This window comes from Podarcis liolepis, assembly GCF_965112155.1.
Source record: "Podarcis liolepis genome assembly, chromosome: Z".
NCBI classification, from domain to species: Eukaryota; Metazoa; Chordata; class Lepidosauria; order Squamata; family Lacertidae; genus Podarcis; species Podarcis liolepis.
The window spans coordinates 35392808-35418241 of NC_139570.1; the positions used below are offsets into that span (position 1 = coordinate 35392808).

A 25434-nucleotide genomic window follows, 5' to 3' on the forward strand; every position below is an offset into this window, starting at 1 on the left:
CCATCTGTGGCCCCTTGCCTGCTGCTAGTAGGTTTATTAAATATATACACCCAGCTTGGCCGAGAAGACTCCCTTTGTGCTGAGGTCGAGAGCCTTTGGATGAAAACTTCCCAGGAGGAGATGGGCTCCCTTTGTAAACTTCTTGAAACAAGGTGGCTTTGTCTCTGCATTTCACAAGGATCTGCCTTGCATCTCTCCCCGGGAGTTTCCCAAAGCCTTCACCAGCGACTGCTGAAAGGGAGCTTTATTCCTCCTTGACGGTCCACGCCATCATGGGAACCACCTGAGGGAGAAGGACAGGCGGGATCACAAAACCAGGGAGGGCAGATAAGCATGGCAATTACAAAAGGCTGCCCCGAGGGGTCTAGGCCTCAAAGCCTCACCGCCGTAAAAGGAAAAGACAAGGGACTCACACAAGGAACTCCGGACACCCATCTGGTCACTCAATAGCAGTGGTCAGTTGGCCCTTTGTGGGGTCTCCTTTCTGCCTGAACACCCCTCCCTGTTTCCCCATCATCCAAACTGAGAATGTGGCCATCCAAAAAGACAGGTATGTTTTGTTGGACCCTCGTAACAGAAGATATCGGCTTTTTCTCTTGACTTTTTCCTCTCTGTAGAAAAGGGGGGGAAGAGGAGGTCACCAGGGTGACCTCTTTGGTTATGTGAGATGCTCACTTAGACGCTGACATTATCTGCCCCTCTGCTGCTGTTGGCCCGACAGCCTTTCTGGGTCATGAGACAACCTGCAAAAGTGAGGAGAGAGAGAGAGAGAGAGAGAGAGAGAGAGAGAGAGAGAGAGATGAACAGGACCAGCCATTCCAAATCTTCATATGAAGTCGTCTTCTACTGAGCGGTTCATTTGTCTCAGTATTGTCTACACTGTCTGGCATCAGCTTTCCAGGGTTTAAGGCAGGGGTCTCTATCAGCCCTACCTAGGCATGTCACTGAGCATTGAACCTAGGATCTTCTGTATAGAAAGCAGATGCTGCAGAGCTACGACCCTTGCTAGGAACAGAGGAAGTGACCTTGTACTGAGCCAAACCCTTGGTCCAAAACATGTGTTCTGTCATTGAATTACTGTCGTCCATCTAAAACTAAAGATTCTAGTCCTCATAGGCCATTGGAAGTGGCATTATATATCTCCAGGATTTCAGGCAGAGAAGTCTTCCAGCCCTACTTTGAGATGTTGGGGATTGAACCTGGGACTTTCTGCATGTCAGGATCTACCACTGAGCTACAGCCCTTCCCCAAATTCTTCCTGCGATTCCTTGTGAGTTAACTTACAAGCCCTTCCTTTTAAGTTCACTAAGTGGTCTTAAGCAAGCCATACTCAACCTGAATGTATGTCCATTTGCAAAGTGAGGACAGTTAACACTGATCTACCTTACAAGTCTGTTGTTTAGTTTCCCCAGCTAATTGTGTGGCATGGTTTGGAAACCAAGAACCACTAAATCACTTCTGTATTGCTATGCTTAACTGCATTGCTGCAATTTGTCTTGGGTTGCTTTTAACCTTTCTGTCTCTGGCTTAGCATTTAGATTGTAAACCTTTTGGAAGCATTGTCCTTCCTGCTTAGGTTACTTTATAAACTGCCCATTTATGCACGTTCAATAAGTGTGTGACTGTGTATGTGCAACAAACCCAGAAGTGACCCGGAAACGTCATAAAGATGTCCCTGAAACATCACTAAAAGGGTGGAGCTGAGGCAGGGGCATAACAGGTTGTACACAGGCTTTTTCAGTGGGTTTCCATTATACCTGATTTCACCAACATGCATGGTGCCTCGGAATGTAACCCCTGGATAAACGAGGGGCTGCCTGTACTCCATATAAATAGCAATATCTAATTACAGACTGCAAAAAGCTAAGTCTCCATGTTTGTGGCCCCCAAGAACAGGGGCAAAGTATTTTTTCCTAGCACATCTAACTGGCTGGACACACCATCATTTCCTCTTCTGTTTTAATAACCATCCAGAGCAAAAACAATGCTTCCCACTCTCACTCTGCATTGCCTGCTTGCCAATTCTCGCATTGTGACTAAGCCAGTTCAGAAGAGAGGGACAGGAATGATTGTCCTCCCTCTTAATAAGCTCATAGAAACATGGATCCTTCCAGGCAAGGGAAAGGGGAGGAATTTGATTCAGTTCACATTTAAAGTCAAGCCTAACCAATACACATTTTCCAAAAGAATGTGAACAGAAACATTGCTATCCTTTGAAAAGTGCAGTTCTCTAAATTTTGCAATGCCACTCTCCAACCAAGTAATGTAAATAAATGCATATACCAGGGTAGTGTGTGCATGAAAATGCATAGTGAAACAAACATACAAAAATGAATTATATTATGAGAAATAGCTTTGCAAAACATCTAGATATCAACCGATTGTCCATCCTTGATGTAAACAATACCCAACGCGCCAACTTTGAATAGCTTGGGGTCCTTCTGTTTTAAATCAGGGATTGTGTCCAAGGGCTCCATTCCCCTTTAGGAAACCTTCTGAGACCATGTGCCAGTGGTGGGTGGGGCTAGAGGCAAAAGTGGGTGGAATAAGGAATGTGGGAGCAGGGAAGTAGGGAAGACAAATTCACATGCTGCTCTCTCTGCTCCCCATCCAAACAAGCTAGAGGCAGTGTTAAGGATAAATATACAGTGGTACCTCGGGTTAGAGACACTTCAGGTTACAGACGCTTCAGGTTACAGACGCCGCTAACCCAGAAATAGTACCTCGGATTAGGAACTTTGCTTCAGGATGAGAACAGAAATCGTGCGGCAGCAGCGGGAGGCCCCATTAGCTAAAGTGGTGCTTCAGGTTAAGAACAGTTTTAGGTTAAGAATGGACCTCTGGAATGAATTAAGTTCTTAACCCGAGGTACCACAGTATTTGAAGGGTGAAACCAGGCCAGTGAGGAGTGCGGCTTGGGGGAAAGAGGTTTGTCCCTGGGGAGAGTTCCGAGGGCTGAACAGAGAGGCCTGGTGGGCTGCATTTGCCCCATAGTCTTGAGGTTTACCCTCCTCCCTTGCCCCTTATTCCATTGCTTAAGCAGTAGTTCTATAACTCTCCAATGGCAGCCGCCAATCCGATGTCATCTTTTTATAGAAAATACTCCCTGTCTTTTCTTTTCTTTCTTTTTTATAATGAAGCCCTGCAGGAAGGCTACTTGAAACACTTAAATACTTTCCCCCTCCCTCTCTCCCCACCAACCTTTTTTTTAAATAAATAAAAAAGCAAAACGAATATAAAGCAGGCAGCCAACCTAAAAACACAATTTCGCATTTAAGCAACATGCTCAAGGTCACCAGAGTGACTCAGTAGCGTCGGAACGGAAGGCCCCGAATGCATGTGGCCTCTCCTCTTGCCAGGGGTTGAAATGAAAAGGCCAGATCTGTTCAGGTGCTGAGCTCTGCACAGATCCCCCCTGAATTGCTGTGGCACTCTAGTTCAGAACCACAGGCGCTCTGCAGTGCTCCAGTCAGGATCGATCCTCCAAATGCAAAAGACGAGGAAAAGGCGGAACAGCAGAGGTGGGGGGGATGAGGAGGGAGGTTCCTACAATTAGCCAACAAGTGGCTGTTTTGTGAGGGATTGTTGTAGATGTGTTTTAAGTGGTTTTCAGAGTGGAAAATGTTAGGCACTAGAGCGATTGACAGACAAAGAGCAGGAAATGCATTAGGTTTTTTTTTATTGGTCTGTTTTGAACACATTTGACATTACTCTATTAAGCAAGTTCGGTTCTGGCCTTTGGGAGACTATTAAAAGAAAGAAGAAAAGGGAGAGGAGGGGAGAGGAAGGCTAGAGGTGGATAAAGCGTAGAAGGGGAGGGGGAAGCAATATTATTCAAACAGGCAAGCGGTAACATAATGGCGGGAGGGACTGGAGCAAACTGTGCCAGCCAGATGGGACCCAAATGCGGATAACACAGGAGAGAATTAGCAAAACCTGGCATTGTCTAGGGGAGAATGGGCGCCACTTTCTCCTTAATAGCTCCCTCTATGTGATATAATAATGTCTCATTCAGATGCTGAACCCATCAAGGACAAAAGTCACCAGTAAGGAGCAAAAAGGGAGTTTGTGGGGAACAGGGAATACAAACACACACACACACACACACACACACGAGAGAGAGAGAGAGAGAGAGAGAGAGAGAGAGAGAGAGAGAGAGAGAATTTTCTACTGAAAATCAACAAACCATCGGAGCAACTTGACAAAATACACATCTACTGTGAATTACAGGGAACTCAGCTCTTTTGGGCAAAGAGGATGATTTGTGACAGCTGTGGGGGGGGGCACAGATAGATTAAATAAGAGCTCTGGTGTAGTCTCGACTAGTGGCCCATCTAATCCAGTAGCCTAGCAGAAGCCTGCAAGGAGGATATTAGTGCAACAGTGTTCTCCCCTCCTGCAATTCACAGCAGCTGGTGTTCAGAGACATTCATGCTATCTTTGACAGTGGAGGGAAAACATAAGAGCCTGGCTGCTGGATCAGGCAAAAGGGGGTCCCATCCAGCATCCTGCTCCAATGGGAGACCTGAAATCAGGATCTAAGCACAACAGCAATGTGCCTCCTCCTGTGGTTTCCAGCGACTGGTATTCATTACTGCCTCCAACTGTGGCTTGTAGATTTCTTTAAGAGCTTTCATCTTCCCCTCCCTACCACCACCCAATTCAAACTCAGAGGCTCATCTCTACCAGAACTGTTAACTGCATGTGTTCAGAAATGGCCATATTGAGTTAGATCCCTGCTGGGAGAGTGATAGGCAGCAGGTGGGGTCACTGAAAAGAATAGCTGTGAGCCTTCTAAAGGTCTTGCTGCTGAAATCCCAAGTTCAGATAGACTGCTCCAGCTCAGAAGCTCTTCTTTCCCTGTCTCCCAAACAAAACATAACCTTTCACTGGATGCACAGTCCTATCAGCTGCATCTGGAGAAAGCCACACAGCTTTCCTCCATCCCAGAATGTGCATTTCCTGGATCAGGAGCTCAGTCCAGGGAAAGGTACCATCTGGCATCTCCAGTTGTCTTTCTTTCAAGCAAGCCCCCCGCAGCTGTCCTTTGAAGATAAACTGAAAAAAGAAACATATTTTTAAGCTAATGGATAGAAATTAATTTTGGGTTTAATATTCAAGCAACCAGTAGAAGATAGGAACACATTTCTTTCTGGGCAGTCTTCTGCTTCTCAGTGGTGGGTGGGGCCAGAGGCAAAAGTGGGTGGAGCAAGAAGTGCCTTCAACACTCGTCTCTTTCTATCGTCCATCCAGGAAAGTAAAACAAAAAGCATTGGATGGACGATAGAAAGAGATGGGTGTTGAAGGCATTTTGTGCTCCACCCACTTTTGCCTCTGGCCCCACCCACCACTGAGAAGCAGTCCTCAGCCAGGCAAAAACACTCAGGTACAAAAGCAGGGCCAGTGAGGGGCGTGGCCTGGATAAATGGCGTGTGGTCAGAGAGAGAGTTCAAAGGGCCACAGAGAGAGGCCCAGAGCACTGCACCCAGCCCCTGGACTTGCAATATAGATTGGGGCTATGATCTTAGGCAGAAAAATGGAAGCCTCTTTTGCAGAGGAAGAAAACTGGTGAACAATAAGAGGACAAAATCTTGGGACAACGCTAGTCCAATAAGCAAGCACTATTGGTCAGTTGGTGGTTCCCTTTGATATTTAACCTTCAATCAGTTTTAAATTATTGTTGTCTGTCTCATGGCTGAAAGGCAGTGTCAAACCCTACAAAAGACAAAACTGACTGCTATTTGGTTTGGATGGAAATTTCCTAGGGCTGCCATACGTCCAAGAAATTGGACTGTCTGGGAATAGGACTGACAAAATGGCATCAGGGCGGATTTTTGTCAAATTGGCAAAATGTCCAGGAAAACTCTGACGTATGGCAAGTAGGACGACTAAAAAAGAATTTATTTTTAAATTATTTTTTAAAAATGCTTTAAAAATCCAAAAACAGCCTCAACCAATTTCATGTTTCTCAAAACAAAAGCAGCGCAGGATTCAAATGACTGCAGTGGCTTTCTTTTCTGGGGGAAGCAGCAGCAGCAACCCTTCCTTCAGCACGCAGACGCGGCCTTGGTGAGGTGAGTGCTGGCTCATCATCTCTCTGGTGCCTGCTAAGGAGAGGTTTCCAAGCGGACCTTGCAGCCAACAGTAAAGACTGGGAGGACACTACAGGAGGGCTGGGGGCAACTTTCCAGCAGCCTCTGCCTCCCCTGGTGCACCACCACCATCAATAACATAGAACTCCTTGCACTTTGCTATAGGGAGAGGTGTGTGTGTAGGAGGGGGCAGCACCCCCCCCACTAACTGTCTCGCCAGGTCAAGCCTCCTCCTCTTCCTCCTCTGCTGACAGGTTGTGGGAGTTTGTGAGTGTGCCAGGAGCTGGTGTGTAGGAGAAGCTCTCATTGGGCACATGCACAGACATGCGTGTGCAGCCAGCCAACCTGCACCCTCCACTACCCGATCTTCCCCACACTGGAAGCCTGAGGCTCCACCTCCCTTGGCATCCAGCGCCGCCCCCCCCCCGGGCTCTTCCAGTACTATGCCTGGCATGGCAACCCCTCCCCGCCAGTTTGCAGCTCAAAAGCCCCCCCTTTGGGAATATGGCAACCCTAACTTTTCCCATCACGATTCCCACAGTACCTCAACTATTGTCTTGTCTTGAAAATTCACTCACACTTTGAAGAGTCTCCCATCAGATTGGACAATGTGAGAAACCCCAGCTGGTGTGGTTGGCAAAATGGGAAGTGAGGTCATTTCATAATTCCCTGTATCCCTATTCCATTATCTAGGGAGCAACTGGAGACTGTTTCCACAATCCCCCCCCCCCGCATATTTTCAGTTTTTCTCCCACTCACACACATATGCCCCACGTACACATTCTGACATATATTATATTACAGGCACTTATGCATCATGGGATATAAATCTCCCATTCAGAGAGTACTAAACCACCCCATGAATTGTGACAGTGAGGTACGAGGGGCCCCTCCCTCCCTGGTTAACACACCCATGACATAGGATTTTCCACTTTTGTTAAGCAATGGTTAACGGCTACCGGGATGTCTCCTTTCCTCCTCACTTCCTCCTGTCATGGCCAGGTGAATAATTTTTGCTGCCGGAGGTGAAAAACAAGATGGCTGGCATTTCAGTTACAGGAGCTGCCAGGACTGGTACTGGCTCAGACCCTGCAAGTGTTCCTATTTTCCAGGGACGTCCCTGATTTATAGAAGCCATCCCAGTTTCTTATTCGATCCTGGACTGTCCCAGTTTTACTTAGGACATTCCTATTTTCATGGGAGAAATGTTGGAGGGTATGGAGTTATCCATCTTCTGAAGACAATCCTGTACAGTGGTACCTTCATTCTCAAATGGCTTAGTTGTCAAACAAATCGGCTCCCGAATGCCACAAACCCGGAAGTAAGTGTTGCAGTTTGCGAACGTTTTTCGGAAGCCGAACGTCCGACACAGCTTCCACTTGAGTTCAGGAAGCTCCTGTAGCCAATTGGAACCTTGGTTTTCAAATGGTTTTGGGAATCGAACGGACTCCCGGAACAGATTAAGTTCGAGAAGCAAGGTAACACTGTATAGGGAAGTTTTTTTAAAATGTTTAATATTTTATTGTGCTATATATATATATATAGAGAGAGAGAGAGAGAGAGAGAGGGAGTGCTTTTATGTTGTTGTTGTTGTTGCTGTTGTTGTTGTTATATCTTTATTGTCATTGCCCCCTTCGGGGACAACGAAATTACAATAGATAGATAGATAGATAGATAGATAGATAGATAGATAGATAGTGTTTATATATATATATATATTGTGCTTGGAAGCAGCTCAGAGTGGCTGGGGCAATCCAGTAAGATGTGTGGGGTATAAATAGTAAAGTTATCATTATGGAAAAGGACATCCCTATTTTCATGGGAGAAATGTTGGAGGGTATGCTGGCTGAGTGTTATTATAACACTGCTCTCTTCCACACCTGAGGTCAGTAGGTTGGCTTAGAGGGCACAGGCCTGGCAGTGTGGTACACACAGCCTCAACTACAGCGTATTCCTGCCACACCACACACACACTTCTCAGGGCTTGCTGCTTCATTCAGCCCAGTATTCATATTTATATCTGTCTTGTCTCCATAAGAATAGAAGAAGGGCCCTGCTTGATCAGGCCAGTGACCCATCTAGACTAGCATCCTGTTCTCACAATGGCAACCAGATGCCCCAACAGGAAGCTTAAAAGTAGGACATGAGTGGAACGGCGTTCTCCCCACTTGCGATTCTTAGCAACTGGTATTCAGAAGCATTACTGTCTCCTATGATGGAGGCAGAACATAAAGAAGTGCCTGGCTGCTGGATCAGGCAAAAGACCCATCTATCTGAGCATCCTGTTGCCTCTGGGAAGCCTGCATGAAGGACCTGAGTGCAACAGCACTCTCCTCCCCATTTGCTAATCCCAGCAACTGGTATTCAGAGGTAAAAATTATCCCCAACAATAGAGGTAGAACACTGCTGGATCAGGCCAGTGGTCCTTCCAGCTCAATATCTAGTTCTCGCAGTAGCCGATCAGATGCTTCAATGGGAAGCCTGCAAACTGGAATTAAGTGCAACAGCACTCTCCTCCCCACTTGTGATTCCCAGAAAATGGTATTTAGAGGCTTGCTGCCTCTAACAGTGGAGGGAAAACAAAGCTGTCTGTGTCACAGGGGGCCACTAACAGTGGCTCCCCAGAAGTCCTCAGGGGTTGGGCAGGGACATAAGGGGTCAGGTGGTCCCTGAGGTATCCTGGAACCAAGTTGTTAAGGGGCTTGTACCTGTTAATACAAGAACCTTGTACCTGACTTGGTAGCCTATACAAGCTCTTGTGGATGGGGTCCTGATTATGGGGTCCTTCCTAGTCCCAAGTGACCATTTTAACAGCAAGCTTCTGTTTTCCCCACTGAGGAAGGTTGTGAAGATCTCATCTGAGGACCGCTGGAAGATTCTTACAAGGTCCGCTGACCTTTCCCCACCCCAAGGCCATGTGGGCCATCTGCCATTCCGCTCAACACTAAACCAAAAGCCAGAAATGGCAGTTTCTGATTTTGCAAACAAGCAGAAGGTGTCCTGGGATTTCAGAGAGAGCCCTCAAAAGCGAGCCTCATGCGGCTTTATTTTATAGAGGTATTGATTAAAATAAACTAGGGAGACACGTTACATCTTTCCTCAAGGGTCAAGAGTTCAACCACCCAGCTGGTTTTTTACCCCGCCAGCCATGTTTTCAGAAACACTTGATGGCCTTCAGCGTTGGATTGAGGTTTCCCTCCCTCTCGCCTCCATCCCCTCAGAGAAGCTCAGGTCAGTCGATGGAAGGTAGGGGAAAGAGGCCCGTGAAGCCTGAGACCACTCTGAGAGGCAAAGTGCTTTAGCCGTGGGGAAAGGGTTTCTTTAAAAAAGAAAAAGAAAATAATAAACCAAATCAATGAAGGTCTACTGTGACATGTTGACCCCTAAGCTACATAGCACTAATAACATGGTTTTTAAGGTGTGGCAGTAAATCCTGTGTGGTGAGTTGAGCTCTCTAAGGTTGCGGGGGGGGGGGAGTTTTAATAATGCAGCAGATGGCCTAGGATAAGGAAACAGGGGAGCAGAGACTCATGACATTAACTTTTACAAAGATAGCTTTGCAGAAATCATGATGGACACGCCTAGCTTAAGCCCTGAGGCAAAAGCAGTATGGCAAGGCAGAGAGGCCTCTTGCTCTCCCTCTCCCTCTGAGTAGAAAGCCTCAGTAATGTCAAAGCAGCTGGTTTTGCCTCATAGAGGCCTGTGTCAGCCTACAGTAGAGGCAGAGCTTGTATCTTTGGTTGCAAGAGGCTCAAACCCCAATGCAATGGGCTCTGCGAGGGAGGGTTTTGAACGAGAGCTGGAATGGAAAATTCAGACCCGTTTAAATTTCAACAATATGTTAACAAGATGTGAGTGAGACATATCATGCGTCGACTTGTTTTCTGATTTCATTTGTGGAATGTGATTGTGAAGCAAGCTTTTTTAAAATAAAGACTTGTTAAGAACATAAGAATGTGCGAGATCAGGCCAAAGGGGCCCCGACTAGCCCAGCATACTGTTTACACAATGACCAGCTGAATGGCCTAATAGAAGTCTGACAAGCAGACCCTGCACTCTTCCCTCTTGCAGTTCTAAGCAATGGCACACTGAGGTGAAGTTTTCAATTTAATTTCTCATTTTTCCAATTTTAAATTTGGTTTTCAGCATTTCTACATCAACTTGTATTTTCTTTTTCTTTTTCTGAAAGGTCCACATGAAGTGGTTAGAGTGTCAGACTAGGGTTCAAATCACCACTAGCCCATGTAGCTTGCTTGGGCCATTCAATGCCTCTCAACCTAACCTGCCCCATGGGGTTAAATGAGGAAGAGGGCAGCTATGTATGCCACCCTGAGCTCCTTACGAGAAAAAGGTGGGTTATAAATACAACAGATAAGTAGATAATAAATAACATTGTTCAACATTTTCAATGCAAATTTCTGCCAACCTACACATCCTTCTATTTCATTGATTTATTTTAATTTTAAAAAAATGTATATAATGTATATAACGCTTGATCATCAACAGAACTTTTAAGTGGTTTACAAGCTGCAATTTCCCCTAATAGACATATTTTTCCAAAGCCATTTACCCTAAAAGAAAGCATTTTCATGTTATTTTCATGGCAGGGGGGATTAATTTTTATGGGCACTTTGCCCCAGTATATACATTTTTAAAAACACATTATTTGGCAGGAAAACCACACTGCAAAATTCAGAGAAGTGCAAATTTCAAAGGATGCCTGAGTTTTGGTCCTTGTTGACATCCGTCTGTCTTGGATGCTCAAGATGTTAACCAAAATGAAGGCAATTGAGAAGTGGAGGGAAAACAAATGTTCTGAGCCCTTTATCACAGACAGAAGGGAGTTCTTCATTGTGAAGCATACACCGTGAATACGTGGTTCTTCTGGATGCTCTCCTTGCCAGAAAAAGGTGTAGTATATTTCTCTGAGGCAGCCATTTGAAATGAGTCTGGTCTCCTGTAGAGTGGCAACATCAATGATGAACATTCTCAGTTCATGGTCGATGATGGCCATCTTCCGTGAATCATTGACCTGCAATGGCCCTGACATTCTAGGTATCTAGGCACAAGACAGTTTCTTTCTTTCTTTTTTTGCCTGAATCAGTTCAGTCCACATGTTTAGTGACAATCTGAGTTCCAAGCACCCACTGAAGCAAGTGGACTATGACAGGTCAACACTTTATTTACTGGACACTGTCCAGCTAAAGGTGGGCAGCAACTGACCAGTGAGACATAATAATCTCTCCCACCGATGAAGGCAACCTGTAAAACTGGTACCTTCCACCAATCAGGTTGAACTTACAATTTTCTGCTGGATCTAGCAGCAGCTTTTGATACCATTGATCACGGTATCCTACTTGAGCTTCTAGAGGAGTTGGGAGCAAGGGGCATTGTTATGCAGTAGTTCTGCTCCTTACTCCTGGGCTATGTCTAGAAAGTAATGCTGGAGGATGAGTGTTCAGAGCCCTGGGCTCTCACCTGTGGGGTACCTCAGAGCTCTGTCCTCTCCCCCATGCTTTTCAACATCTATATGAAGCTGCTGGGAGAGATCATCAGGGAGTTGGGGGATGGGTGTTAACCAGTATGCGGGTGATACCCAGCTCTACCTTTCTTTTAAATTGGAATCAGTGGAGGCAGTGATTGTCCTGTGTGAGTGTCTGGAGGTGGGTGGAGGATGGATGGTGGCTAACAGATTGATGGTGGCTAACGCCTAAACCTTTCTATCCCAGTGAAATCACTGAGATCATCTGCAGGAAGGTTGGTCATTCATTTAACAAGAAACTGAGCCTTTCGGGTCATCAGCTCAGTCCTGCAGAATACTCTGCCAGTAGGATTCAGTGTGTGTCTTCTGTATCAACTTTTAAACACCGCTGAAAACTTTTCTATTTTGCTAGGCCTATTGTGCAGTTTTATGTTTTATTGCTGCAAACTGCTTTGATTTTTTTAATTACATCCCTTAACAAGTTAGATGTTTCTAAACACATACACCTCTTCCCATCCTCCGTCAAAGTAAGCAAGATACAGTTCAAGGACATATCCCAGTAGAGAAAAATGATTGAGGGTGCAAAGGAAGGGTGATGAAGGGTGTGGCCTAGGGAGAATTTCAAGGACCAGATAGCAAGCCCTGGAGGGTTGTTTTGGGGCCCCAGACCTGAGGTTCTCCACTCACCCTTTAAAATAATTACTGCTGTCCTGATACAGAACCTATAGAGATCAGTTAAAATAACAAAGCAGAATGTGGCATTTTAACAAATCAACCCACAACACTCATTGTCTCAAAGCTCAAATGGATTTAATGAGAGAGTGTGTGTTAATAGATATTGGTACCAGTTTCATCTCTAGGGAGGAAGTAGCTGCATTTCATCTCTTGGTCTTGACCCTTTAATACGCTCTTTATAACTCTCTGACTCCAAGGGGCTTCCTGCATTTTCAGGGAAGGAGGAGTTAACACCAAGAAAAATCAAAGGATTATAGGTTTGCAGTTGGAGTGTCCATCTGCCAGTGTCAGAAATAAAAAAAATCCTGAAGTCCCCAGGCCTGATTGTCAATGAGAAGGCTGCTTCATTAGAACTCTCCATTCAGAGAGGCCATTCAGAATATATGCCACCTGTCTGAAAATCTATCTATCTACTGGTCTCTTAGAATAACTTAAATATAGACACTATTACCACCTGTCTCTGTCTCCTCCTCCTCCTCTTCTGAACCAGGGATGGGGAACTTGTGGACCTCCAAAGTTTTTGTACTATAACTGCCAGCATCCCTGATCATCAGCTATGCTGGCTGAAGCTAATGGAAATTGGAGTCCATCCACATCTGGAGGGCCAGTTTCCTTAGCACTGACTTAGCAGATGGTACAAAGTCCTCTGGAATTATCCAGGCTTGGTATATACAGCAAGACTGTGTCCTTCCTGTTGCCTCTGGCAGATAAGCAGAGATAAATGTTGTGCTTGCCAGATTTCAGGCTCCTGGTTTTCATCTGCCCAAGTTGCTCAGAATACTTTGGTACCTCCTAGGTATGGATTCAGGTATTCCTGCCTATGGCCCAGCCCTATTCCTTGCACTTACCACCTGCTAAGTTTGGATGTGAGGACAAAGTGGACACAAAAACTGCAACCAGGGCCAGCCCAAGACATTTGGGCACCTGAGGTGGAACCCGAAATGGTCCCACCACTTCCTACCAGGAAGATAACCAGGGGATAAGGTGAGGAAAGATCTACATCAGGAACAACTGGGGAAGGAAGACTGACATTGGGATCTGCCGTTCTGGTAGATCCTGCTGCCTGAGGCAGTTGTCTCACCTGGCCTCATGGGTGGGCTGGCCCTGAATGGAATGACTCCCCTTGTGAAAAACTACTGCAGCTATCCTCCTTTTTACATCAGTGAAGTAATATCACTTTTCTCTTTCTCTGGACTCTGTCTGCTTCATTGCACTCATTCTGCTAACATTATTCACCCCCATATGCAACCATATCTGTCTGTCTGTCTGTCTGTCTGTTATATATACAAACACACACTACATATCCACTGCACACTTCTCTCTAGCACTCCCTGCTGGGTGTGGAGGGGCCGTGAGGCCGCCACGGCTCAGCGTTTCCAAAGCTGTTCCCTGCTGAGCCTCGTTCTTTTTGCTCCCCTCCCCCTGCCAGTAATCAAAACAAACACTTCTGAAGATAAAACGAGTTGCAGCGGGCGCTCAAAATAAATAACTAATTTCTCCCTGCATGATCTCAAGGAGCAGGAGAGGCGTGAATAGCGAGGCCCAGTGTTGGTCCGAGCAGAACCCCCCGGAGTGGTAATTCGAAGGATGACAAACATGAGGCAAAGGAAAATGCCGAAAAATGGCTACTCCCCGTGGCCCTTTTGCAAAGGAGCTATTGCAGGGTTTGGAAATAACGAAGCCGTCGATGGGGAGAGGGGATATTTTCTCATTGAGGCTGAGTGAAGTGCCAAACAGGCTACTATTACGGCAGCTTTAAGAGGTGTACGAAAGAAGAGAAAATGGAGTGGTGGGAAAAGGGGGGCAGTGAAAAGAGAGGTGGGGAAAATGAAAATGAGAGGTGGGGTGACTGTGCAAAAAGAGTGAGTGAATTTGAGAGAGGGGATGTGGGGGGGGGGTGAGAAGGCGCAGTGGGAATATTTACCTGAGAAAGATTGGCCTTCACGTTATTTATTTATTTCATGTTATTTCCACAACTCATTGCCCCCACCACTCGCCTCCAAATTTTCGTAATTTCTTGAAATTTCTTAAACCTTTATATGAGAACACATTTAAGGTGTGTGTGCGCACACACACCCTCCTCCCTGATAACCATGAGGGGATGGGGAGGGGGGGGAACCAAACACCCCAAAACAAAAGAGAATGTAAAGAAAACAAAATATCTACAGTTGTTGAGATGAGAGAGAGAGAGAGAGAGAGAGAGAGAGAGAAATGAAGGAAGGAAGAGCGAGAGAAAATAAAGGCCAGCATCCATAATTTTCTCTGTGGGGCTTTGAGGTAATTGAGCCATTTGGATAAAAATAAGGCAGCAGGCCCCTTAGGTAAAAGGAGCTTTGCAATCCAAGGAGGTTCGAATTATGCGTCTTGTATCACTTTGAATCCCCCCACATCCCCCTCACCCCCTAGTGCTACGCCGAACCACTTTCCTCTTTTCTTCTTATGTGTATTTTTTTTAAGTACCCTGTCAAAATGTCCTTAGATGAGTACAGAATTTCAGCTGTCACAACTAATTTTGATTCTCCTGAATGCTTGTGTGTGTGTGTGTGTGTGTTGAGAAAGTGGTGTGTGTGTCTGTATGTGCAAGCTCTTGTGAGGAGAAGAGTGTTGTTGAATCAAGATTTCTTTTCTTGTCATATATATATATATATATATATATATATATATATATATATATGAATGAGAGAAAAAAGATTTACATCAAAAATTTGTTTCTGGGGAGTGTTTAAGGACTGTAATTTCCTCCTCTTTCAATTACCATTTGATGCTGTCTGATTCCCTCAGCTCCCCCCCCCCCCGAGCTTCATTTTGCCGCTGTTTTTCTTTCCTCACAAAAACGCCGTCAATCTTTCTGTCAGCTTTAAGCTGTCAGCTGCCTAGCTGATCCATTTCAAAAACACCACAGGCCCTGGGGTTGTCAAGAGTGCCCAAATGCCAGATCATTTTCCTTCCTGATCTTGACGTAATTTTACGGCACACTTGCCTTACAACAGAGTTTCTTGGGGAAGGTGGCATGGAAAACGGCCATGGTTCCCACTTCAAGTTTCCTGCCTGATGCACATTTGCCCCTCTATATATCTCAACATGTGTTGCCAACAGTTGTAGCTCTCTTTCTGACATCACATTTACCTCACAAAACAACAAAAGTAACTCGAAGGTGTCTGGTTGCAGCTAGTAGCACATATTATCTACACTACAAATATATAGCTTAACTGTCATGGCTTCCCCCTGCAAAAGATCCTGGGCTCTACTGTTTAGTGATGGTGCTAAGAATTATGTTTTAGGTCTGTACAAACTCACTCCACTCAGACTTCAGGGACAGCAAAAAGGGAATGTTTTTTAATTGAGGCCTGGTGTGGAACACAGGAATTTGCCTTCTATTGACTCAGGCCAGCCCCATGCTGCTCAAAAAAGCAGTGTGGAGCTTGCATGCAGTCTGCCGACCTCCTCTCCCTCAGCTGTAGGGCTGCTGAGGGTGATGTGGAGGGTGGATGCAAGCCCCACGCAGTGCAGCGCCTGCAGGCGCCCAAGCCATTGCGTCATTCCCAGGAGAGATGCGTAGTTTGGGCGCACTGCAAGCCCCATGGTAAGTGGTGCCTCCTGGGTGATTGGTGCCCACTGCACCCCCTGCCTCTGTTCTGCCCACTCTCCAGTAGCCACTATGAGCTGCCAAAGGGAGGAGGCTGGCGGCGGTGGCCATGGAGAGGCTCTGCCAGCTCATCCTCCTCCTGAGCTCGAGAGCAGCGGTTATGGAGGGGGAAAGTGGGACATTCCTGGATCCAAACAGAAGCTGGGAATCGTTCTGTGAATCCGGGATGTCGTACATGGGTGTTTACTAGTTAATGAAATACCTGTTCTAAATTACTACATTGAATCTAGGACATGGGTAGGCAAACTAAGGCCCAGGGGCCGAATCCGGCCCAATCACCTTCTAAATCTGGTCCGTGGATGGTCCGGGAATCACCGTGTTTTTACATGAGTAGAATGTGTCCTTTTATTTAAAATGCATCTGTGTTATTTGTGGGGCATAGGAATTCGTTCATTCCCCCCCCCCCAAAAAAATATATAGTCCGGCCACCCACAAGGTCTGAGGGACAGTGGACTGGCCCACTGCTGAAAAAGTTTGCTGACCCCTGATCTAGGACTTCATTTTCACAACACATTGCCGGGGTGAGATGAAATGTGTGCAGGTTTTACAGAATTAAGTGAGGGCTTGTCATCCTTTATCACTCTCATATGAGGCAGCTAAGGAACAGACAAGGAAGAAAAGGATGCTGACATATTCCCCTTTATTTGTCTTAGTGCTTCCTGGAAATGCCCCCTTTAACTCCATCCATTTCCTCCTCCCTCTCCCCAGTTCCTTCTCCTCTCAAGCTTCCTCATCCCCAGAACCCTAAACTGTCTCACCCATCTACCTCCCTCCCAACCATATTTTCTCCCTTCCTCCATACGCCACCTTTACGTCCACCCAATTCCTCCCTTCTCTTCCACCTTGCCATCAGAAAGCTGAAGGTGTCATACACAGAGAGACCCTTCTTCTCTGCAGCAAGGCCTTTCCTTAACCTCTCTTCAAGTTATTTTCTACAAACAAGAGTCCCCTCCTTTCCCTCCTGCTCCCACCCACTCTGCCTTTAGTCCCTTAGGAGAAGCCAATGAAAACAGCACGGTGATGGACTAGAGAAAATATAGTTGTTAAATGTTCAGAAAAAGGCAGAAGCCCAAGGCAGTACAGTGGTACCTTGGGTTACATATGCTTCAGGTTACATACGCTTCAGGTTTCAGACTCCGCTAACCCAGAAATATTACCTCGGGTTAAGAACCTTGCTTTAGGATGGGAACAGAAATCGTGTGGCGGTGGTGCAGCGGCAGCAGGAGGCCCCATTAGCTAAAGTGGTGCTTCAGGTTAAGAACAGTTTTAGGTTAAGAACAGACCTCCAGAACGAATTAAGTTCTTAACCTGAGGTACCACTGTATAAGTTCCTCAACTAAGTTTATTCAACATTTGTCAGTGACAACAGCTCACTCATAGGAACACAAGAACCAAACAGACTGGACAACACGATAATAATCCCAAGCATGTTGACAGTTGACAGTTGAAAGAGAATGCGCTTACTTACCATTAGAATGTTCGTCCACCAACGCTTCTACGATTGATTAGAACGTGCCTTGTAACATAAAATGTGTTGAACCCAATACATAACACTCCTCCCCCCAACTTCCTAACAAAAGGAACAAACATAGTCATCAAGGTGTGCTGGCATTTTCCGCTCCCGCTGGGACTGTCATGGTTCCTGTGCTCGAGTGGGTGACCCAGGAGGTTCCTCCAGTACCCAGGAGGTGGGTGACCCATGAGGTTCCTCTAGTACACGCAGTCTGAGTGGGGCGGTCAGCAAGGCTGGCTCGGAAGGGGTCACTGCCGATGGAGCCACTGAGGATTCCGGCCTGAAGTCACCCTGCTGGGATAACTTAGTCACCGGCAACCCGCCTGGTTCCCACCCTGGCCTGGGCACAGAATCTCCTGAAGTACCCATTTCTCTGTCCTCTGTTTTCCACTTGAAGTTCTATGTTTGGAAGTGCCATGGCTCTGATCTGGTCAAGGTGTCTCTTCCAAACCAGTCCCTCCTCCAACCCTACATCGTAGGAAACCAGACCTGTACAGGGGGCAATGATACCAGGAACCCAACTGTGTCCGGGCCCACAGTTTTGGATGTACCCAGTGTCCTCCGGGGAGAACCCTCTTGGAGCCCCCCCCCCAGCAGATGGTCATTGCTCAAGAGCCCAGTCGGGGTGCATACAATCAAGGAGGGTAGTGAGCCTCCTCCCCATAAGCAACTCCGCTGGGCTCCAGCCAGTCACTGCACTTGGGGTGATGTGTTGGGCCAATAAGAACTCCACTAACTGGAGAGTCCAGTCTCCATGCACTATGCGCCTAAGTGCATCTTTGATAGTATGGACCATGCATTCAGCTTGGCCATTAGTAGCTGGGTGAAAAGGAGCGGAACAAATGTGGCGGATTCCATTCTTGGTTACAAATTCTTTGAATTCCGCCGAAGTAAAAGCGGTCCCATTATCACTCACCAGTGTGTCTGGTAAGCCGTGTATCGCAAATAGCTTCCTGAGCACATTTATAGTCACTCTAGGGGACACGGTTGAGGTCAGCACCACCTCGAGCCACTTGGACTGAGAATTGACCACTATTAGGAAGTGTTGGCCCTGAAAAGGCCCCACGAAATCCACGTGCACCCGAGACCATGGGGACTGTGTGGACTCCCAGAACTACTGGTACCTTGGGTGGATCCAGCCAGGAGACCTGGCAGGGCTCGCAACGTTTCACCCAGCCCTCTATCTCTGCATCTATGCCTGGCCACCATACATAGCTATGGGCCAATGCCTTCATCCAGACGATCCCCAGGTGAGACACATGCAGCCCTTCTAAGACTTTTTTCCTTAACGGAGGGGGGGGGACTATGACACGGATACCCCATAGCACGCATCCTCGGTGAGTAGACAGCTTGTCTTTGTGGGCTGTGTAGCATGAAAATTCTGGACCTGGCTTCCCGGGTCACCCCCTCCCCACCTAGTCCGAGACGCGGGACAACAGCCTATCTTTCGTAGTTGCGGCAGCAATGTTGGGTTTAAGCGCAAACGGGACTCTACAGGCCTTGACCTGAATGGGTTGTACAGTGGAGTTGAGCCGTAGGGAAATCTGGGGTCCGTTGTGCAGGCCCAGGCTTCCATTGAAGACTGCTCGAAACTCCTGGCAGATTGATTCGAAATCTGCCCCTGGGGAAATCTGATTAAACCCTGAAATACCTAAGCCTAACGGCCCGAACCATGCTAGGCTTAGAAGGCTAGTGAATGGGCCTTCAGTTATGATGAGGTTCAGATTCTTTGTGTACTTCTTAAACTGGACCTTGAAGTGCCCACCCCCTTTAGCTCAATTCTTTTTCTGTGGAAGTCCTGCAGCACTACGGGGGGCGGAGTCTTAGCAGATATTATGGAATAGGATGAGCCGGTATCCAACTCTATAGTGCACAGGGTTCCCTCTATCTTGAGTTGTACCCTAAGCTTATTGGACCCCAGAGACAGAAGTTGAAGTACCCTGGCTGGAGAGGTGGACTGTAACTCCTCCTCTATGTAGGCCTCATGGACACATTGCTTGGTCATGCTGCGGAGGTCTTGGAGCGGCAGACTTCACCAATGTGCCCAGTCTTCCCACAATGGCGACATGTGGCGTCCCAAAACCTGCATGTCCGACGCTCGTGGTTTTCTCTGCAGCTGGCGCAGGTCCCTCGAGGTGTGTCAGATGTACGCTGGTTCAATGATGCGCTCGTAGCTTGGGAGCGGTGGTGTCGGTCGGATCGGTCCGAAGCTCAGTGGACATCCTCATTGTGGGGACCTACGGAAGACGACCGGTCTTGCTGGATGCGGTGAGTTCTCCTTTCGGTACGTAGGCTGCAGGCCGCCTCATGGGTGCTATCCTTCCCAAAGGCTGTGGCCATATTCATTGTTTCCATCATCGTGATGTCGTCTTTTGCCAGTAGCTTGCAGAAGAGATGGCTGCCTCGCATGCCACTGATGAACCTTTCGAGAAGTCGTTCCTCGATGTCAGCGAATTGACAATACATTGCAATCACCCGGAGCACTATGATGTATTCACTCGTTGACTCTTGCGCTTGTTGCTGTCTGTGTGCAAAGTCATAGCGGTGGTGGTTCTTAGTTGGCTGAGGCGTGACGTGTCTTGTCGTAGCTTGTGTCAGCTCATCAAAATTGCATGCCTCTATGTCCCTGGGTGCCATCAAACTTTCCAGTAGAGTGATGGCGGAACTTCCCAGCACCGTCAGTAGCACATCCACCTTGTCTGCCTCCCTAGTGAAGCCTTGTAGATGGATGTAGCTCCTTATTTGGCAGAGCCACTGCGGCCATTCTGTAGGATGGCTCATATTGAAGTCCAGTGGTAGCCATCCTCAGACCTGGAGCAGTCGCTTGTGTGATTGTGGGTGGTTGCGAAGAAGTGGCAGGAGCGGTCTCGTTTCTGGGACTATTTGCTGAGTCCAGTGTGGTGGTGAGGTTGCGCTTACTGCGAGGCAGCAGGCGGTGGTGCTGCGGTGCGGTCTTGGGCCTCTGGCAGCCGGTGGGAGCTCATCAACATCCCATCCTTGTTGCCAATGTTAAATGTTCGGAAAAAGTCAGAAGCCCAAGGCAGTATAAGTTCCTCAACTAAGTTTATTCAACATTTGTTAGTGACAACAGCTCACTCATAGGAACACAAGAACCAAACTGACTGGACAACACGATAATAATCCCAAGCATAAACTGACCGTTGACAGTTGACAGTTGAAAGAGCATGCGCTTACTTGCCATTAAAACGTTTGTCTACCAACGCTTCTGTGATTGGTTAGAACACGCCTTGCAACATAAAATGGGTTAAACCCAATACATAACAATAGTAAAGAGAGACATACCCTTTTTCTTCAATCATGGAACTCAAGGTGATGTATGTGTAGTTCCGATAGTCTTCTATTCAGATTTTGATCAGACCCAGACCTGCTTAACTTCAGCAAGATGCTGGTCTCGTGTACCTTCAAGACCATATCCCAGGACTTTTTACAGGGCAGTCGGTTATTCCAAAGTGTTCTCCATTTGAAGGCCACCTGGTGCAAGTTCAGCTTAAAGATAAGAAAAGAGATCAGAGTCCTTGAAATATACGTTTATCAGTAGCGAGCACCTGGACAGGTCACCTGGTCACATTCTTCCCTATTACAGGGAAATGTATTTATCTTTACATTGTAGTATTTGTTTCTAATTTGCAACTATAGATCTAAATTAGTGCATAATTTTTTAGTGCAGATTTGTTTTCCTCTTTCAGGGGTGATGCACTTCCTTTATGGGGGACAATGGATAAATGGCCACCATGATTTCAGCCCTATATATAAAGCTATGGATAAGAAATGTGTCATAAATAAATCAAAATAAATATATAAACATATTTTATTGGCATCCATCTGTCTCGAGAGACAACGAAGTGCACCTCTGGGTTGAAGTCAAACAGCTGTGTTAGCAGCACTGAAGTGAGCTCCCATGGGTGCAAACCTGGGAAGTGTGTACAGAGGTCCTGGGCTGCCCAGACAGTGGTCCCCTCTCAGCCTTGCTGCTGTGACCCAAAGAAAAGCACAGCAACACCCTTGGCAGCAGCTTGGCTGCAGGAGTTACCGGAAGGAGGCACACAAGGCGCCATTCAACTGTCTTAGGGACTCCATTCCATATTTATGTAGGGTTTACTCCATAGCCCTTTCTTCTCCTGAAGAATCCCACAAGGCAGCAGAGGTTTAGGATCAGAGTTTTCCTTCTAGATGGAAAACTTTTCCTAGTTTAGCCAACCAATCAAAGATGTTACTGGGGTGTGACCACAGTCCCATGCTGACAGCTTCTAGGAGCTACAGGTGAGAGCTGAGTGCAGGGTGGGGACCAAAGGGGGAGGACCCCAGAAGGAATATGACATGTCCCCCACCAGAGATTCTACCCTTCCCCTAACACCCCATACACTCCACATAAACTTTCTGAACATGTATATAATATACACATTTATTACAAACATATATAACATATGTAACAAATATGTGTTTTTATAACTATTTGTATTGATTTTACAAAAACCAAGCAATATAGCAAAATGAATGGGAATGTGGAGTGATCAATTCCCACAAAAAGTATGTATCAAAACATGGGCACATCTGTACAATACATTTAAAGCCTATTTAAAGGACACTGCTTCCCCTCCAAAGAATCCTAAGAACTTTAATTTGCTAAGAGTACTGAAAATTTTCTCTGCAATGAGTAAAGTGGTTCCCAAGATTTTGTGGGGGAAGCCATGCTCATGAAATGTGCTTTAAACTATGGTTACCAGATGTCCCCATTTCCCGGGGACAGTCCCCGGATTTACAAATCTATCCCTGGACAAAATCCGTCCCCGGAATGTCCTCAGATTTAATTTAACGTCCCTGGATTTATATTTTAAGTGTTGTAGATTTATTAGTAGGGAATGAATGTTGCATGATTAGTTCAACGGCACAAGACACATCATATGGGGACTTCTGGCGAGGTAAAATGGTGGATGCCACAGCAGCAAGCAGCTCCTGAAGCCAGCCAGAGCCAACTGTGCTGCCAGGCTGGCTCTGGGCTGCTGAGACTGCTGCTGCCGCCGCCACTGCCAATGGGGATCTGGGGACACCTGCTGCGTCAACTGGGGGAACCGCTACCCCCGCCGCGTGACCCAAATCGAGCCGGGAGCGAGAGCCCAGCGATGCTCTGGGGCTGACACAGGGAGGAGGAGGAGAGGAGGAGAAGGAAGAGAGTGAAAGAGGAAGGAGAAAAAAGAGGGGAGCCCCGACCTAGCTGCGCCAACTGAGGACGAGATGTAGGAGAGTACCAGGAGGGCAAGGACATGTGGCCAAACCCAGGCCCAATCTGAGCCTCCTCCACTGTGGCTAGCGCTCCAAGAGAGCAGGTCGGGGCCCAGAGGAAGGCTGCACGACAGAGGAGACCACAAAATAGAAGATATTACTTCTTAATTAAAAAAAAAAAACTTTTTAAAAAATTCCTTTTTTTTTGTTTTGTTAAAAAAATGTCCCCAGATTCATTGAAAAAAATCTGGTAACCTTACTTTAAACCCAGGGCTTTTTTCAGTCAGAACTTGCCGGAACTCAGTTCTGGCACCTCTCAGGTAGGTGACATTGCCAATCTAAGAGAACAAGGGAGGCATTCATGGTGAGTTCCAGCACCATTTTTTCTAGAAAAAGAGCACAGTTTAAATGTATAGTGTAGATATGTTCAAAGTCTTTGACAAGACCTTGAAAAGACCTTGAACTTGGTGGTTTTTATCCATGTTCATTAATCTTTGCATAAGAAATAAAACTTAACCAGACTGCATAGAATTTTTCTGTGGCTTGAATTTTCTGGTGTGCACAACATCGGCATGTTAGTTGATCCATTAGTACCAAATCCCAGAGCTATCAATGCCAATTATCATCAAATGAGTGCTCATAGCTATCGTAGGGTTGCCATATTTCAAAAAAGTGACACAAAAGTTGTTTAGTGCTTTTTTTTGCCCAAAGTTGTTGAGCTTTTGAGCTATTTTTAATGAAATTTGCCAAAAACAACACTTCCGACATGGGCTGCCATAGGTCTGGAATTTTCCAGACATTTAAGCGATTTCCATGTGGACACTGTTTATGAGGGCCGAATATGAGCTATGTCAGGGGAGTTCTGGATATATGGCAACCCTTACTCCTTAGTGCAATCATCAGAGGGTGGTTAGAACTTTAGGGCCCAAATCCTGATTGCAATAGTCAAAAGTAGAGATGGGGGCCCCTGCAATTTGGAGGTTTGGCAGAGTGGCCTGATTGGTTATCTGCAGTGCAGGCTGGTCCATTGGGGTGAATGGAGCACTGCGCTGCCAACCTGTCTACCCTCAGCCAGCTCCCAACCAGTTGCCTTCTTTTTTTACATCTCATCCAGGGGTGGACCGGCCTATCGGCTTCCGCCTCCTTAGTCTCAGTGTTGCTCACTAGGGAGGAGATGTGGACCGAACTAGAATTAGTTGGCTCCTCCCTCTCATTGGCTCTGGCTTCACCTACTGTTTGGGCTCCCTGTTTTCCACCCTAGCAGTTGACATAGGCACCAACCACCACTATTTATCTGACATGCTTTGTGAAAGACATAGGGCTTTTTTTCAGGTGGAGCTTACGGGAGCTTAACTCCAGCACCTCTCAGGTTGACGCCATTGCAGTGACATAGCGTGGGGGGTGCAGGGGGGGGCCGGCCGCACCAGGCGCAACATCTGGGGGTTAGGGTTAGGGGGCGCAAATCCACGGGTTAGGGGGCGCAAATCCATGGGTTAGGGGGCACAAATTACTTGCCTTGCCCCGGGTGCTGACAACCCACGCCACTGCGCCATTGCCATTCTAAGAGAACAAGGGAGGAGTTCATGGCGACCGTTGGCACCTCTTTTTCTAGAAAAATAGCACTGAAAAGACCTGTAGGAAAAAATGTTGAACCAATGGGCAACTCCATGAATGTTGGAGGACTTAGGCAATGATGGCCACCAACCTAGATACGTTTCTAGTACGTTTCTGAGAACAATTCAAAGGGTTGGTGTTGAGCATGGGTAGGCAAACTAAGGCCCCGGGCCAGATCCGGCCCAATCGCCTTCTAAATCTGGCCCATGGACAGCCCAGGACTCAGCGTGTTTTTACATGAGTAGAATGTGTCCTTTTATTTAAAATGCATCTCTGGGTTATTTGTGGGGCATAGAGAATTCGTTCATTCCCCCCCCCCCCCATATTGTCCGGTGCCCCACAAGGTCTGAGGGAGAGTGGACCAGCCCCTGCTGAAAAAGTTTGCTGACCCCTGGACTAGAGTGTTGGACCTTGGGAGACCAGGCTAAATTTGTGTAAATAAACCCATATATCCTTAAACACTAGTATCCACCATCCCTGCTTCCAAGGAAACTGAACATGGCATAAGCACCTGGAATCCTTGGAATTCTGCGCAGCTCAGTGACTTGGGCAGCACGCAACAATATTGTTCTTCTCGTTGTTGTTTAAATTATCTGAATATAAAATGTTAATCCAAAAGTTGCAACAAGTCTGAGCCCTGCAGCTGGCATAAAGATTATTTAAATTATACAAATATAAAACGTGACTCCAAAGTTGGAGTTCTGCAGGTTGCATACATCATCATCATCATCATCAAAATACAAAAGGTGACTGAAAACGCTGCAACAGGCCTGAGTCCTGCAGCTGCTCTGAATCATGCAAACAGAAACGTGGTCAACGTTAAAACTAGATTAAAAAACAAACCCGCAGCAGGTGTGCTTTTTGATCACCGCAAATATGCACAGTACATATTGTATTACTCTTTAAGGCTCCTCCCCGTCCCGTCTCCTCCTCTCCTAGGCTCCTCCCATCTGGGCCTTTCCTGAGGAGCCACGCGGAGCCCGCCCCTGGCCACGTGACCCCCTCCTCCTCCCGCCTGTCTCCCCCGGAAGCAGAGGTTCGCTCGGCTAGCGCCGCGCCTCTTTCCCGGCCTGTCTCTCCTCTCCCTGGCTGCCCCTCCCTCCTTCTACTT

At 46.8% G+C, this 25434-nt stretch overlaps 2 long non-coding RNA genes across 4 annotated transcripts; one reads left to right on the plus strand and one right to left on the minus strand.

The window, feature by feature from the left end:
* Positions 1-5: 5 nt before the first annotated feature.
* On the minus strand, positions 6-25287 carry LOC310698347. 3 transcript variants are annotated; one of them, XR_014521425.1, is made up of 5 exons: positions 25167-25287; positions 22970-23047; positions 20772-20975; positions 676-743; positions 6-283 (listed from the first exon to the last, which is right to left on the minus strand). It is a non-coding gene; the product is annotated as an uncharacterized lncRNA (long non-coding RNA). The 3 variants fall into 3 exon arrangements; XR_014521427.1 differs by adding an exon at positions 10968-11049 and having other exon boundaries at positions 6-743; XR_014521426.1 differs by having other exon boundaries at positions 6-743.
* On the plus strand, positions 14502-20997 carry LOC310698363. Its single transcript, XR_014521455.1, has 4 exons — positions 14502-14586; positions 19585-19736; positions 19851-19913; positions 20872-20997. It is a non-coding gene; the product is annotated as an uncharacterized lncRNA (long non-coding RNA).
* Positions 25288-25434: the final 147 nt, after the last annotated feature.